The following is a 14,692-nucleotide window of genomic DNA, read 5'->3' as shown; positions in this document are numbered from 1 at the left end:
CCAGCCTCCAGCCAGCTCCTGCTGGGGACGTGCCCAGGGGCCCCATTGCCCCACGGCTCTCCCTGAGCGGCAGGAGGGGGCAGGGGTGCCGAGACCCCCATCCCACAGGTCTGCTCGGCTGGCCCGGGCAGGACCAACACACTTTTCTGCTTGGCTTTTGGCTTAGGGTGTGCCACCTTATTCTGGAGGTTGTGGAGGCGGCTACCAGGAGCGTGGAAGCGGGGATGGAAGAGGCGATGGAGGTGGATGGGTGTGATGTGGTAGACCAGTGTGAGGAGATGGAGGTGGACGAGGAGATGGAGGTGGAAATGGAGGTGGACCCACCAGCAGCAGGACAGGCACGTGCTCCCCATCCATGCCCACAGTCAGGGTGGGTGGCCTGCCACCGGGCTGGGGCTGGGGCTGGGGTGGGTGGGCCCTGCTGCAGGGAGATGGCGCCCAGTCCCCTTGTCCTGGTGGCACAACTGCCACCACCACCGTGCTGCCCTGAGCACCTGCTCGCTCTGGGAAGGGAGCGCTTTCTTCGGGCCAGGCCACCCAAGCGTAAGCCTAAGTCCAGGTGGGGCTTAACGCTGGTGGCAGAGTCCCACTCTCCCCAGTTGTGTCCCAGGGCTGTGCCAAATCTAATGCCCATCAGGATGAGCCCCAACCGGGAGCAGCTGCTGCTGCTGAGCTGGCTCGGGAACCCCCAGCTCTGCTCGGTGGGTGCTGCTCCTTAGCCAAAGGGCTGTGACGCTTGCTTTTCTTCCAGGGCTGCGGAGATGGTGGGCTTGGCAGAGCACTGAAGAGGAAGTGGAGTTTCTAAGTGGAGTTTCTAAGTTTTTAGGCTGTTTTTCTGAGTTGTTTTGTTGTTTGGAGTTTTGTTGTTTGGAGTTGTTTTGTTGTTTGGAGTTGTTTTGTTGTTTGGAGTCGTTTTGTTGTTCTGAGTCGTTTCGTTTTTCTGTAAATAAAGATATTTATTTAAGTTTGTTCAGACCCAAGCTCTCTGTCTTAGCATTGCATTTGCTATGGGCACGCTCGGCGTTTGCAGACTCGTGGCTTCCACTCGCTCTGGGTTCCCGGGGCTGGCGGCGGCTGGGGGTGCTGGCACGGCCGCCCCGGGGGCAGGGGGTACCTGTGCGCAGAGGGGGTCCCGCTGATGGAGGTGATGGCACCAGCGGGGTTCGTGGGCTGCTGGAGAGGGGTGTCCCCAACAGCAAAGCTGTCACCAGCAAAGAGTGAGCTCTGAGAGGAGCGAGCCCCGCAGTGCTGCCGTCAAAGCAGCCAGGAAACCTTCTGCTCCCCTTCCTGCCGGAGGAAAGGCACAGGGGCTCGTGGGGCGAGAGCTGGGCTCAGGCCGTCAAATGCAAGCTCTGGAAGGCTTTGAAGCTGCACGCGCTCCTGCACTGCTTTGCCCTGAGCCCTGAAGAGCATTAAAAGTGGGGGTGCTCCGAGAGAGACGGAGCCCCAAGCAAAGCAACCCTGGCCCTGCCCGCATTGCTGCTGCTGGCAGCGGCCCCGGCCCGTTCCCCACTGCGGGGGACAGGCAGAGTGCGCAGTGCAGCCTGCGGAGGGGAGGGTGCGGGGGGCTTTCGGGAGAGGGTGCTGGTGAAGGGGTGCCATGGGGCCCGTGGGTGCCCGGATGGGGGGTGCAGGGTGTGGGGAGCCGTGGGTGCTGGCAGAGAGTCCCCAGGGGCTGCGATGCTGTGAGGTGCAGGGGTGCGGGATCCAGGGAGCCGCGGGGAGTGACGGGGCCGGGGGTGCGGGGTGCAGGGGCCGGGGGTGCGGGGTGCAGGGGCCGGGGGTGCGGGCTGCGGGCACGGGGCTGCCCCCGGGCGCTCGTTAGCCGCGGCCCAGCCCCCTCCTTCATTAGCCGCGGCCAAAGCCGCTCGTTAGCGGCCGCCGGGGCCGGGCGGGGAGCGCTGCCGGCCATGGGGGTGCGGGAGCGGTGCGGGAGAAGAGAGGAGCAGGAGCAGGAGCAGGAGCAGGAGCAGGAGCAGGAGCAGGAGCAGGAGGAAGAAGGAGAAGCAGAGCAGAGGGGCTGGAGCCCGAGCCCGAGCCCGGGCGTGGCCGGCGGCGGGATGGGGCAGCGGCGGGGCACGGCCGTGCTGCTCCTCGCCCTGGGTGAGGCTGCCCGGGCGGGGGCCGGGGTGGGGGTGTTGGGGTGCTCGGGCGGGGGTGTTGGGGTGCTCGGGCCGGGGTGTTGGGGTGCTGCGCAGGTGGCACCTGGGGTGTCCCGGCGGGGGGAGCTGCGGGGTCCCCTGCCTCCTCCCTGGGTCGGTGCCGTGCGTCTCTCCCCGGTGGGTGCTGGCTGCCGGGGCTGAGCTGGCTGTGCCCCCCCCGCCTGGCCCTGCCCTCCGCCCCGGGCCGGGGGTGCTGGTGCGGGGTGCGGGGGAGCAGCCCGGGCAGGCTGGGAGCGGGGCGCCCTGCCTGCCCCCGCATTGTTGCAGGACATCTTGAAAAAGAAGGGTTAAAAGTAAGTAAGAAGGCTGTAAAGAAGATACTGCATAACAACTGCGCCTGGCACTGTATTAGAGATAAAGACTGTCTTCACTAACTCTCTGCTAACTAGCAATAACGATTAGCACAAGGACGAAGCGTAGAAAATAGAATGGACTGCCAAAATAGCACCCTGGAGTTAACCTGTCTCATTATAATCTCCTTATAATACTAAGGAACACACCTCCAGCTAGAAAAGCCCCAACCCAATTCAGCCCCCTGCTCTCTGAGCATGCCTGGTGAATTAAAACTGTAACTTTAAGATGAACACAAGTAATAACCAATAGTTCGCTAAGGGGTAGAACCAGTAGGCGTAACTAACTTTGTTAACTGTTTTAAATACCCGTCATGCCTTTAACCCTGTGTGCAGGGTCTGAGTGGAAATCCCTTTGCACCTGGCGCCGCAATAAACATGCCTGCTTTATAACTCTGTGTGAGTTGGGAAGTTTGTTTCCGCATGTCATTTGCATTCCCAGCCCTTAGCCATAGGTCCAGCCCCCAGGACTTGTCCCGCAACCCTCTGCACGCCTGCAGCCGGGAGGAGCGGGTCGGGTGGGACCTGACCCCTTCTGCCCCCCAGGAAAGGCTCCCCTGGACACCCGGCTTTCAGAGAGGGACTCGCACGTGGCCGGGCTGTCCCAGGGTCCAGCGCTGCAGGGAGCAGCCTGCACCCGCCTCGAGTTGGATCCTGCTGCCCAAAGCAAGCCTTCTCCCTGCCTCCCTCCCTGCTGAGACCCTTTGTCCTTCTGACTTGAATTTGCCCCACCCCTGGTTTTGGTGAGTGTGTAGCGAGTGCACCAAGATGATGGTGTTGGGGGGTCGTTAGCGCTGGCAGCGCTCCCCCTCTCTGCCTCTGCCGTGAATGCTCTCGCTGGCCTTTCCTCCCACCACCCCGGGAGCCATCGGCCACTGGCGAGTGTCACTGCGGCCACATCCCAGGGCGAGAGGTGGTGGGGGGAGCCAGGGCAGGTGAGGAGGGAGAGGGGCCTTTCAGTAGGAAGATGCCGGCGGAGGTAGAGGGGTGCTGCTGCATGCAGCAACCGCACGTGCACGTGCCCATAGGGATGTCTGAGTTCAACCATCCTGAGCTTTTGTAGCTCACGCTTAAACCAGGGAGACGTCACCACGCGCTAATGGCAGCACATCTTGTCCTTTCCTCGGCAGCCTTCAGCGTGCGTTGGGCACAGGTCCTCGCACGGGATCACGCCGTGACGTGCCCAGCTGGAGCGCGTGGCAGAGCGGCCGTGTCCTCCTGCCAACGGCATCCAGAGGTCGGACAGAGATGAATTCTGCATCCAGAGTTTGGACAGGGATGAATTCCACATCCAGAGGTCGGACAGGGATGAATTCCACCCCTCGTGGCCGTATCCGAACTGGAGGACATCAGCAGCGCTGGGGTCGGCTCGCTGGCTGATCATGGGACAAGGAAGGAGCAAAGGAGGTGGTCCTCGCCCCAGGGAGCTGGCCCTACGCCCTGGCCCTTCGGCAGCTTGGCCCTGCTCCGTGCGTCTGCGCTGCCGTCAAGATGAGGTGGTGGGGAGTGGACAGTGGGCTGGCGGGTCCCCTCTGCCCACCCTGGTGTCCTGGGCTGCCCCCTGCCCCCTTCCCCAGGCCCGGCCAGGCGCAGGGGGGTGCCGGGAGCTCAGGAGAAGGGGAAGCCTGGAGATGCCCCCTCGGGGCTGCAGGGCAGGCTGCTGGGCTCAGGAGGGGGAACCCCACTTCCAGTGAGCCTCGAGCTGTGTCACCCTCCCAGGCTGAGCCCTGAAGGGGAAATTCAGGTTGTAACTGCTCAGCAGTGGGAATTTGGGAGCGAGGAATGGCCTGGCATGGAGGGCGAGACGGCCCAGCTGCAGAGGGGCTGAGCTGGCTGGCAGCAGGGATGCCAGAGCCAGCAGGACTCCCTGCAGAGGGAGTGGGGTTCGCCTTGGGATGAGAGCAGGAACAGCCACGGCATTGTCCTGCAGCCCCCCTGGGATGGGAGCGTACAGGGGCCGCCTTTGGGCAGCGGAGCTGGGCTGGGGGTTGGAGCCACGGCCGGGCTGAGGTGCCCCATGCAGCCGCTCAGGGATGGGTGCTGGTGCAAGTGGCTATGAGGGATCTGCTCGTCGTGCATCTCTGCAGACTCCTTGAAGAACCACTGATGGCGGCAGGACTCCCTCTGCCCACTGGTCATTCGTTTTCGTTTACATTTAAGCAAAAAAGTGTCTTTAATTTGCCTCAGGGGGTAGTGTAAAAATGCCCCAACGTCCCCCATGAAGCTGGCCCCCCACTTAAGGGTTGTCCCCATCCCCCACTGCCCAGCTGGCACGGAGCTCCCGGGTTCCAGAGGTTCCAGCTGCAATTGCCATCCTGGTGTTCCAGAGGTTCCAGCTGCAACTGCCATCGCCTGGTGACAGGCACAGCAGACCCCTTCGCCCCTGCTCCCAGACCAGCTCCTCTCTGCTCCTGGTGACCTGGGACACAAGACCAGGGTGTTCTTGCTGCTCCCCGAGCTGCTGAAGTGCACGAAGCACCGGATCCTCCGGCTGCAGGTACTGGCCCGTCAGTGCTGGTGGCTGCTGGTGGCGAAGGAGCCACCCAGCCTCCAGCCAGCTCCTGCTGGGGACGTGCCCAGGGGCCCCATTGCCCCACGGCTCTCCCTGAGCGGCAGGAGGGGGCAGGGGTGCCGAGACCCCCATCCCACAGGTCTGCTCGGCTGGCCCGGGCAGGACCAACACACTTTTCTGCTTGGCTTTTGGCTTAGGGAGTGCCACCTTATTCTGGAGGTTGTGGAGGCGGCTGCCAGGAGTGAGGGAACAGGAATGGAGGAGGCGATGGAGGTGGACGGGTGTGAGGAGGTGGAGCGGTGTGAGGCAATGGAGGTGGACGGGGACAAGGAGATGGAGGTTGCAATGGAGGTGGACCCACCAGCAGCAGGACAGGCACGTGCTCCCCATCCATGCCCACAGTCAGGGTGGGTGGCCTGCCACCGGGCTGGGGCTGGGGCTGGGGCTGGGGTGGGTGGGCCCTGCTGCAGGGAGATGGCGCCCAGTCCCCTTGTCCTGGTGGCACAACTGCCACCACCACCGTGCTGCCCTGAGCACCTGCTCGCTCTGGGAAGGGAGCGCTTTCTTCGGGCCAGGCCACCCAAGCGTAAGCCTAAGCCCAGGTGGGGCTTAGCGCTGGTGGCAGAGTCCCACTCTCCCCAGTTGTGTCCCAGGGCTGTGCCAAATCTAATGCCCATCAGGATGAGCCCCAACCGGGAGCAGCTGCTGCTGCTGAGCTGGCTCGGGAACCCCCAGCTCTGCTCGGAGGGTGCTGCTCCTTAGCCAAAGGGCTGTGACGCTTGCTTTTCTTCCAGGCCTGCGGAGATGTGCGGCTTGGTGGTGCACTGAAGAGGAAGTGGAGTTTCTAAGGACGTTTTTAGGCTGTTTTTCTGAGTTGTTTTGTTGTTTGGAGTTTTGTTGTTTGGAGTTTTGTTGTTCGGAGTCGTTTTGTTGTTCTGAGTCGTTTTGTTGTTCTGAGTCGTTTTGTTGTTCTGTAAATAAAGATATTTATTTAAGTTTGTTCAGACCCAAGCTCTCCATCTTAGTTTTGCTTCGAAGCCACCGAGGCAGAGGGCTGCAGAGGGGGGGATCGTGATAGGGGACCCTTCCTAAGGCAGCAAAGGGCGAAGGCGAAAGCGCAGGGAGAGAGAGGGTGCCCCAGCCTGCCCCCCACACCCGTCCCCCCCAGCCCAGCCGGCAGAGCGAGCTCCTGACGAGCGGCACCTCTGCCTCGGCGTGGGCAGGGGCGAGAGCGGCGGCGGCCTAAGCGCCTCGCGTACAAGAGCAGCTCCCAGGGAGCGCGAGCGACCCGGAGCGCGGCGAACAGGCCGTGGCGCGTCAGTTGGCGCAGGCAGGGCGTGCGGGGAAGGCGTGCGGGCAGGGCGCAGTCCTCCCCTCCTGGCTCTAGAGGCTCCCTTGAGGAGTGGCCATCGCCCTCCCAGAAGAGGCCCAGCTATGGTTTCCACTGGGCCGAAGCCATCGCCAGAAGGAACGTGGCGACCCAGACGGAGCTCCCGCTGGAGCGCGCGGCGGCTGTCCAGGTCTCGGCTGCCGGGACTGCCTGAGCCTGTCGCTCGTGCCGGAGGCCGGGAGAGGCAACGCCTGTGTGCGGTGCGAGCGGGTGAAGGATCTGCTCGGCCTGGTGGCAGAGCTGAGAGAGGAGGTGGAGAGGCTGAGGCGTATCCGAGTCTGTGCGAGAGGGAGACAGACTGGAGGGGCCCCGCCCTGCCGTCCCTGAGGGAAGGGCAGCGGATGGAGGCTCCAGGAGAAACGGAGGATCCCGTACCCTCGTGCCGCCGGGCAGAAGGAGGGGCCCTCGGAGGCGAAGGGGAAGGGAAACTGGTCCCTGCTCGGGGCAGCAGGCGAATCCCCTCCCGGCCTCCCTCACCTTCCCAGCTGCCCCTGCACAACAGACATGGGGCTCTGCAACTTGAGGGCCGGGATAACGAGGGTATGGATGAAAGTCCTTCCAGGGGGCTGCCTGGGGCGAGACCGTCTGCCCCACGCATCACAAGCACCTCTACTGCGACAAAAGGGAGGGTAATTGTCGTTGGCGATTCCCTCCTGAGGGGAACAGAGGGCCCAATGTGCCGACCAGGCCCAACCCTCAGGGAAGTCTGCTGCCTCCCTGGGGCCCGGGGAGAGAGGTCACTGGGAAACCCCCGGTCCTGGGGAGGGTCTGCTGGGAGAAGTGAGGGTGGAAGGCCTCCTTGGGCTTAGCGACCGTGAAATGACAGAGTTCTCAGTTCCTGGCCAGGGGAGGAGAGGGGTCAGCAAAACCACTACGATGGACTCCGGTGGGCAGACTTGGGCCTGTTCAGGAGCCTGGTTGAGAGGGTCCCTGGGAGAGGGTCCTGAAGGGCAAAGGGGCCCAGGAAGGCTGGACCTTCTTCAGGAAGGAAATCTTGAAGGCGCAGGAGCAGGCAGTCCCCATGTGCCGTAAGAAGAGCCGGCGGGGAAGACGACCGGCCTGGCTGAACGGGGAGCTTTTGCTGGGACTCAGGAAAAAAAGGAGAGTTTATCACCTTTGGAATAGGGGCAGGCAACTGAAGAAGAAGAGTACAAGGATCTCGTTAGGTCATGCAGAGAGGGAATTAGAAGGGCAAAAGCCCAGCTAGAGCTCAATCTGGCCACGGTCGTAAGGGATAACAAAAAATGTTTCTATAAATACATTAACAACAAAAAGAGAGCCAAGGAGAATCTCCATCCTTTACTGGATGCGGGAGGGAACATTGCCACCAAGGATGAGGAAAAGGCCGAGGTACTTAAGGCCTTCTTTGCCTCAGTCTTTAATAGCCAAAACAGGTATCCTCAGGGTATTCAGCTCCCTGAGCTGGAAGACAAGGATGGAGATCAAAATAAACTCCCCATGATCCAGGAGGAAGCAGTTAACGACCTGCTATGCCACCTGGATGCTCACAAGTCTATGGGGCCTGATGGCATCCACCCAAGGGTGCTGAGGGAGCTGGCGGAGGGGCTTGCCAAGCCGCTCTCCCTCATTTATCAACAGTCCTGGTTAACAGGGAAGGTCCCGGACGACTGGACGCTTCCCAACACAACGCCCATCTACAAGAAGGGCCGGAAGGAGGATCCGGGGAACCACAGGCCTGTCAGCCTGACCTCGGTGCCGGGGAAGATTATGGAGAGGTTCATCTTGAGGGCGCTCACAGGGCACGTGCAGCATAACCAAGGGATCAGGCCCAGCCAGCACGGGTTCATGAAAGGCAGGTCCCGCTTGGCCAACCTGATCTCCTTCTATGACCAGGTGACCTGCCTGGTGGATGAGGGAAAGGCTGTGGATGTTGTCTGCCTGGACTTTAGTAAAGCCTTCGACACTGTTCCCCACAGCATTCTCCTGGAGAAGCTGGCGAGTCGTGGCTTAGACAGGTGCACTCTTCGCTGGGTAAAAGACTGTCTGGACGGCCGAGCCCAGAGAGTCGTGGTGAATGGAGCGAAATCCAGTCGGCGGTCGGTCACAAGTGGAGTCCGCCAGGGCTCAGTTTTGGGGCCGGTCTTGTTTAATATATTTATCGATGATCTAGATGAGGGGATCGAGTGCTCCCTCAGCAAGTTTGCAGGTGACACCAAGTTGGGCGGGAGTGTTGATCTGCTCGAGGGTAGGAAGGCTCTGCAGAGGGGTCTGGACAGGCTGGATGGATGGGCCGAGGCCAATTGTATGAGGTTCAACAGGGCCAAGTGCCGGGTCCTGCACTTGGGTCACAACAACCTCATGCAACGCTACAGGCTTGGGGACGAGTGGCTGGAAAGCTCTCCCGCAGAAAAGGACCTGGGGGTGTTGGTCGACAGCCGGCTGAAGATGAGCCAGCAGTGTGCCCAGGTGGCCAAGAAGGCCAACGGCATCCTGGCCTCTATCAGAAAGAGCGTGGCCAGCAGGAGCAGGGAGGTGATCGTGCCCCTGTACTCGGCGCTGGTGAGGCCGCACCTCGAATGCTGTGTTCAGTTTTGGGCCCCTCACTCCAAGAAGGACATTGAGGTGCTGGAGCGTGTCCAGAGAAGGGCGACGAAGCTGGTGAGGGGTCTGGAGCACAAGTCTGATGAGGAGCGGCTGAGGGAACTGGGGTTGTTCAGCCTGGAGAAGAGGAGGCTGAGGGGAGACCTCATCGCTCTCTACAACTACCTGAAAGGGGGTTGCAGAGAGGTGGGTGCTGGCCTCTTCTCCCAAGTGACAAGCAACAGGACAAGAGGAAATGGCCTCAAGTTGCGCTGGGGGAGGTTCAGGCTGGATATTAGAAAAAACGTCTTTACTGAGAGAGTGGTGAAACACTGGAACAAGCTGCCCAGGGAAGTGGTGGACTCACCATCACTGGAGGTGTTCAAGGAGCGTGTGGACATGGCATTGTGGGAAATGGTTTAATGGACATGGTGGTGTTGGTTGATGGTTGGATTTGATGATCTTACAGGTCTTTTCCAACCATAGTGAATCTGTGATTTGCTTTTGGCACACACGGCATTTGCAGAATTGTGGCAGACACAGAATTCTGGCTGAGCCCTGAAGGGGAAATTCAGGTTGTAACTGCTCAGCAGTGGGAATTTGGGAGTGAGGAATGGCCTGGCATGGAGGGCGAGACGGCCCAGCTGCAGAAGGGGCTGAGCTGCTGGCAGCGGGATCTGCTCGTTGTGCATCTCTGCAGACTCCTTGAAGAACCACTGATGGCGGCAGGACTCCCTCTGCCCACTGGTCATTCTTTTTCGTTTACATTTAAGCAAAAAAGTGTCTTTAATTTGCCTCAGGGGGTAGTGTAAAAATGTCCCAACGTCCCCCATGAAGCTGGCCCCCCACTTAAGGGTTGTCCCCATCCCCCACCGCCCAGCTGGCACGGAGCTCCCGGGTTCCAGAGGTTCCGGCTGCAACTGCCATCGCCTGGTAACAGGCACAGCAGACCCCTTCGCCCCTGCTCCCAGACAAGATCTTCTTCTCTGCTCCCCGTGACCTCGGACGCACAACCCCGCTGTTCGTGCTGCGCCCCGAGCTGCTAAATTGCACGACGCACCGGATCCTCCGGCTGCAGGTACTGGCCCGTCAGTGCTGGTGGCTGCTGGTGGCGAAGGAGCCACCCAGCCTCCAGCCAGCTCCTGCTGGGGACGTGCCCAGGGGCCCCATTGCCCCACGGCTCTCCCTGAGCGGCAGGAGGGGGCAGGGGTGCCGAGACCCCCATCCCACAGGTCTGCTCGGCTGGCCCGGGCAGGACCAACACACTTTTCTGCTTGGCTTTTGGCTTAGGGTGTGCCACCTTATTCTGGAGGTTGTGGAGGCGGCTACCAGGAGCGTGGAAGCGGGGATGGAAGAGGCGATGGAGGTGGATGGGTGTGATGTGGTAGACCAGTGTGAGGAGATGGAGGTGGACGAGGAGATGGAGGTGGAAATGGAGGTGGACCCACCAGCAGCAGGACAGGCACGTGCTCCCCATCCATGCCCACAGTCAGGGTGGGTGGCCTGCCACCGGGCTGGGGCTGGGGCTGGGGCTGGGGTTGGGGTGGGTGGGCCCTGCTGCAGGGAGATGGCGCCCAGTCCCTTTGTCCTGGTGGCACAACTGCCACCACCACCGTGCTGCCCTGAGCACCTGCCCGCTCTGGGAAGGGAGCGCTTTCTTCGGGCCAGGCCACCCAAGCGTAAGCCTAAGTCCAGGTGGGGCTTAGCGCTGGTGGCAGAGTCCCACTCTCCCCAGTGCGTCCCAGGGCTGTGCCAAATCTAATGCCCATCAGGATGAGCCCCAACCGGGAGCAGCTGCTGCTGCTGAGCTGGCTCGGGAACCCCCAGCTCTGCTCGGTGGGTGCTGCTCCTTAGCCAAAGGGCTGTGACGCTTGCTTTTCTTCCAGGGCTGCGGAGATGGTGGGCTTGGCAGAGCACTGAAGAGGAAGTGGAGTTTCTAAGTGGAGTTTCTAAGTTTTTAGGCTGTTTTTCTGAGTTGTTTTGTTGTTTGGAGTTTTGCTGTTTGGAGTTGTTTTGTTATTTGGAGTTTTGTTGTTTGGAGTCGTTTTGTTGTTCTGAGTTGTTTTGTTGTTCTGTAAATAAAGATATTTATTTAAGTTTGTTCAGACCCAAGCTCTCCGTCTTAGCATTGCATTTGCTATGGGCACGCTCGGCGTTTGCAGACTCGTGGCTTCCACTCGCTCTGGGTTCCCGGGGCTGGCGGCGGCTGGGGGTGCTGGCACGGCCGCCCCGGGGGCAGGGGGTACCTGTGCGCAGAGGGGGTCCCGCTGATGGAGGTGATGGCACCAGCGGGGTTCGTGGGCTGCTGGAGAGGGGTGTCCCCAACAGCAAAGCTGTCACCAGCAAAGAGTGAGCTCTGAGAGGAGCGAGCCCCGCAGTGCTGCCGTCAAAGCAGCCAGGAAACCTTCTGCTCCCCTTCCTGCCGGAGGAAAGGCACAGGGGCTCGTGGGGCGAGAGCTGGGCTCAGGCCGTCAAATGCAAGCTCTGGAAGGCTTTGAAGCTGCACGCGCTCCTGCACTGCTTTGCCCTGAGCCCTGAAGAGCATTAAAAGTGGGGGTGCTCCGAGAGAGACGGAGCCCCAAGCAAAGCAACCCTGGCCCTGCCCGCATTGCTGCTGCTGGCAGCGGCCCCGGCCCGTTCCCCACTGCGGGGGACAGGCAGAGTGCGCAGTGCAGCCTGCGGAGGGGAGGGTGCGGGGGGCTTTCGGGAGAGGGTGCTGGTGAAGGGGTGCCATGGGGCCCGTGGGTGCCCGGATGGGGGGTGCAGGGTGTGGGGAGCCGTGGGTGCTGGCAGAGAGTCCCCAGGGGCTGCGATGCTGTGAGGTGCAGGGGTGCGGGATCCAGGGAGCCGCGGGGAGTGACGGGGCCGGGGGTGCGGGGTGCAGGGGCCGGGGGTGCGGGGTGCAGGGGCCGGGGGTGCGGGCTGCGGGCACGGGGCTGCCCCCGGGCGCTCGTTAGCCGCGGCCCAGCCCCCTCCTTCATTAGCCGCGGCCAAAGCCGCTCGTTAGCGGCCGCCGGGGCCGGGCGGGGAGCGCTGCCGGCCATGGGGGTGCGGGAGCGGTGCGGGAGAAGAGAGGAGCAGGAGCAGGAGCAGGAGCAGGAGCAGGAGCAGGAGCAGGAGCAGGAGCAGGAGGAAGAAGGAGAAGCAGAGCAGAGGGGCTGGAGCCCGAGCCCGAGCCCGGGCGTGGCCGGCGGCGGGATGGGGCAGCGGCGGGGCACGGCCGTGCTGCTCCTCGCCCTGGGTGAGGCTGCCCGGGCGGGGGCCGGGGTGGGGGTGTTGGGGTGCTCGGGCGGGGGTGTTGGGGTGCTCGGGCCGGGGTGTTGGGGTGCTGCGCAGGTGGCACCTGGGGTGTCCCGGCGGGGGGAGCTGCGGGGTCCCCTGCCTCCTCCCTGGGTCGGTGCCGTGCGTCTCTCCCCGGTGGGTGCTGGCTGCCGGGGCTGAGCTGGCTGTGCCCCCCCCGCCTGGCCCTGCCCTCCGCCCCGGGCCGGGGGTGCTGGTGCGGGGTGCGGGGGAGCAGCCCGGGCAGGCTGGGAGCGGGGCGCCCTGCCTGCCCCCGCATTGTTGCAGGACATCTTGAAAAAGAAGGGTTAAAAGTAAGTAAGAAGGCTGTAAAGAAGATACTGCATAACAACTGCGCCTGGCACTGTATTAGAGATAAAGACTGTCTTCACTAACTCTCTGCTAACTAGCAATAACGATTAGCACAAGGACGAAGCGTAGAAAATAGAATGGACTGCCAAAATAGCACCCTGGAGTTAACCTGTCTCATTATAATCTCCTTATAATACTAAGGAACACACCTCCAGCTAGAAAAGCCCCAACCCAATTCAGCCCCCTGCTCTCTGAGCATGCCTGGTGAATTAAAACTGTAACTTTAAGATGAACACAAGTAATAACCAATAGTTCGCTAAGGGGTAGAACCAGTAGGCGTAACTAACTTTGTTAACTGTTTTAAATACCCGTCATGCCTTTAACCCTGTGTGCAGGGTCTGAGTGGAAATCCCTTTGCACCTGGCGCCGCAATAAACATGCCTGCTTTATAACTCTGTGTGAGTTGGGAAGTTTGTTTCCGCATGTCATTTGCATTCCCAGCCCTTAGCCATAGGTCCAGCCCCCAGGACTTGTCCCGCAACCCTCTGCACGCCCGCAGCCGGGAGGAGCGGGTCGGGTGGGACCTGACCCCTTCTGCCCCCCAGGAAAGGCTCCCCTGGACACCCGGCTTTCAGAGAGGGACTCGCACGTGGCCGGGCTGTCCCAGGGTCCAGCGCTGCAGGGAGCAGCCTGCACCGGCCTCGAGTTGGATCCTGCTGCCCAAAGCAAGCCTTCTCCCTGCCTCCCTGCCTCTCTGCTGAGACCCTTTGTCCTTCTGACTTGAATTTGCCCCACCCCTGGTTTTGGTGAGTGTGTAGCGAGTGCACCAAGATGATGCTGTTGGGGGGTTGTTAGCTTTAGCAGATCTGAAGTAGTAGTGAAAAAGAGTTGGGCAAGCTGGGATGAGGAGCCGGTGCCACTGCCCAGGCAAGCGGAAGGTCCCCAGTGGTCCCACCTGCCCCAGCCAAAATATCTAACGTTGGTTGTTGCCAGAAGTGGAAGACACTTCAACAAAACTCTTTTGCTCAAGGAGAACAGAAAAGTAACTAGCCCCCATTTTTAAAACTTTTTAATTATTCATTTTGTCTGTGCATTCCCCTGCCAGCAAACATGCTGATGGGCGGTTGGCTGTGACCTCCTCTTTCTTCCCTCTTCTCCACGGGACAGCCTAGCTCAGGATGAAAATCCTCTCTGGGATGTGGGTAAAGGCTGGGTTAAAACGGGAACTGCTCTGCTTTGGGCTGTAATGGATGCTTTTTTGAACGTGTGGCTTCTTGAGATTGGAAAACCACTGAGCACGCAGCTCAGCACGTGCTGTGGTTGACTGCCGGAGGAGCGATTCCTCTGCTGAAACTCACATGAAATGTGTGAGATGAGGTTTTTTTTCAGGCTCTGGGGCACTAACCATCACAGAACAGGTCCTGGGATCTTCCCTGCTGGCAGGACTGGGGCTCTGCAGGTTCAGGGACGTGCCAGCTTCTCCTGCCAGTCCCAGTGCACGGCTAGCCAGGTTTGCCGTGGCTGGAGGAAAAAGGTGATGATGTCCCAGCTTCCTGCCAGGAAATATTTCTGAATTACTGGCCTGTAACCCTCAGCCTTCTCTGCTGCCATCTGCTTTCCTGGTGCCGTGGTCCCCTCTCCAGGAGAGCAGGTGAGGGACGGACGCGGAGCTGGGAGCCGGCATGGGGCTGGCGGCATTTCGGCTGTGCATGCACGGTGCTGCCCAGAGCCGGCCTGGGCAAGTCGCTTGATGGCAGCCTGCCTGAGCAGATGGAGGCTGTGAAGGGTGACACATTGGGAACTGCCCTCCCGGCTGAAAGCAGAACCAGGCAGGAGCTGTCATCCCTCTCCACCTTCCCCCAGCTATCCTTTGCCCGAAGACATGGGTCAGGTTTAACTCTCACCTGGCAGAGCTGCCTTCTGCTGCTGCTGCAGCTCGGGAGCGAGTGCAGGAGGTTCCCTGGGTCGGCACCAGCTTTTCTCACTGTCTGGGGAAATTTATTCTGCCACTGTGACTCGGTTTAATGAACTCCCTCACAGCTGGTGTTCTGACGTAAGCCCCGGTAGGAAAACTAAGTAGAGTGGTCGGGTCCACGTGTCTACACAAGGTGTTGCCTGCAGCACAGGGCACTGGGATAAAACTGAG

This window comes from Gavia stellata, chromosome 20 (genome assembly GCF_030936135.1).
Source record: "Gavia stellata isolate bGavSte3 chromosome 20, bGavSte3.hap2, whole genome shotgun sequence".
Lineage (NCBI taxonomy): Eukaryota > Metazoa > Chordata > Aves > Gaviiformes > Gaviidae > Gavia > Gavia stellata.
This window is presented reverse-complemented; position numbering follows the sequence as displayed.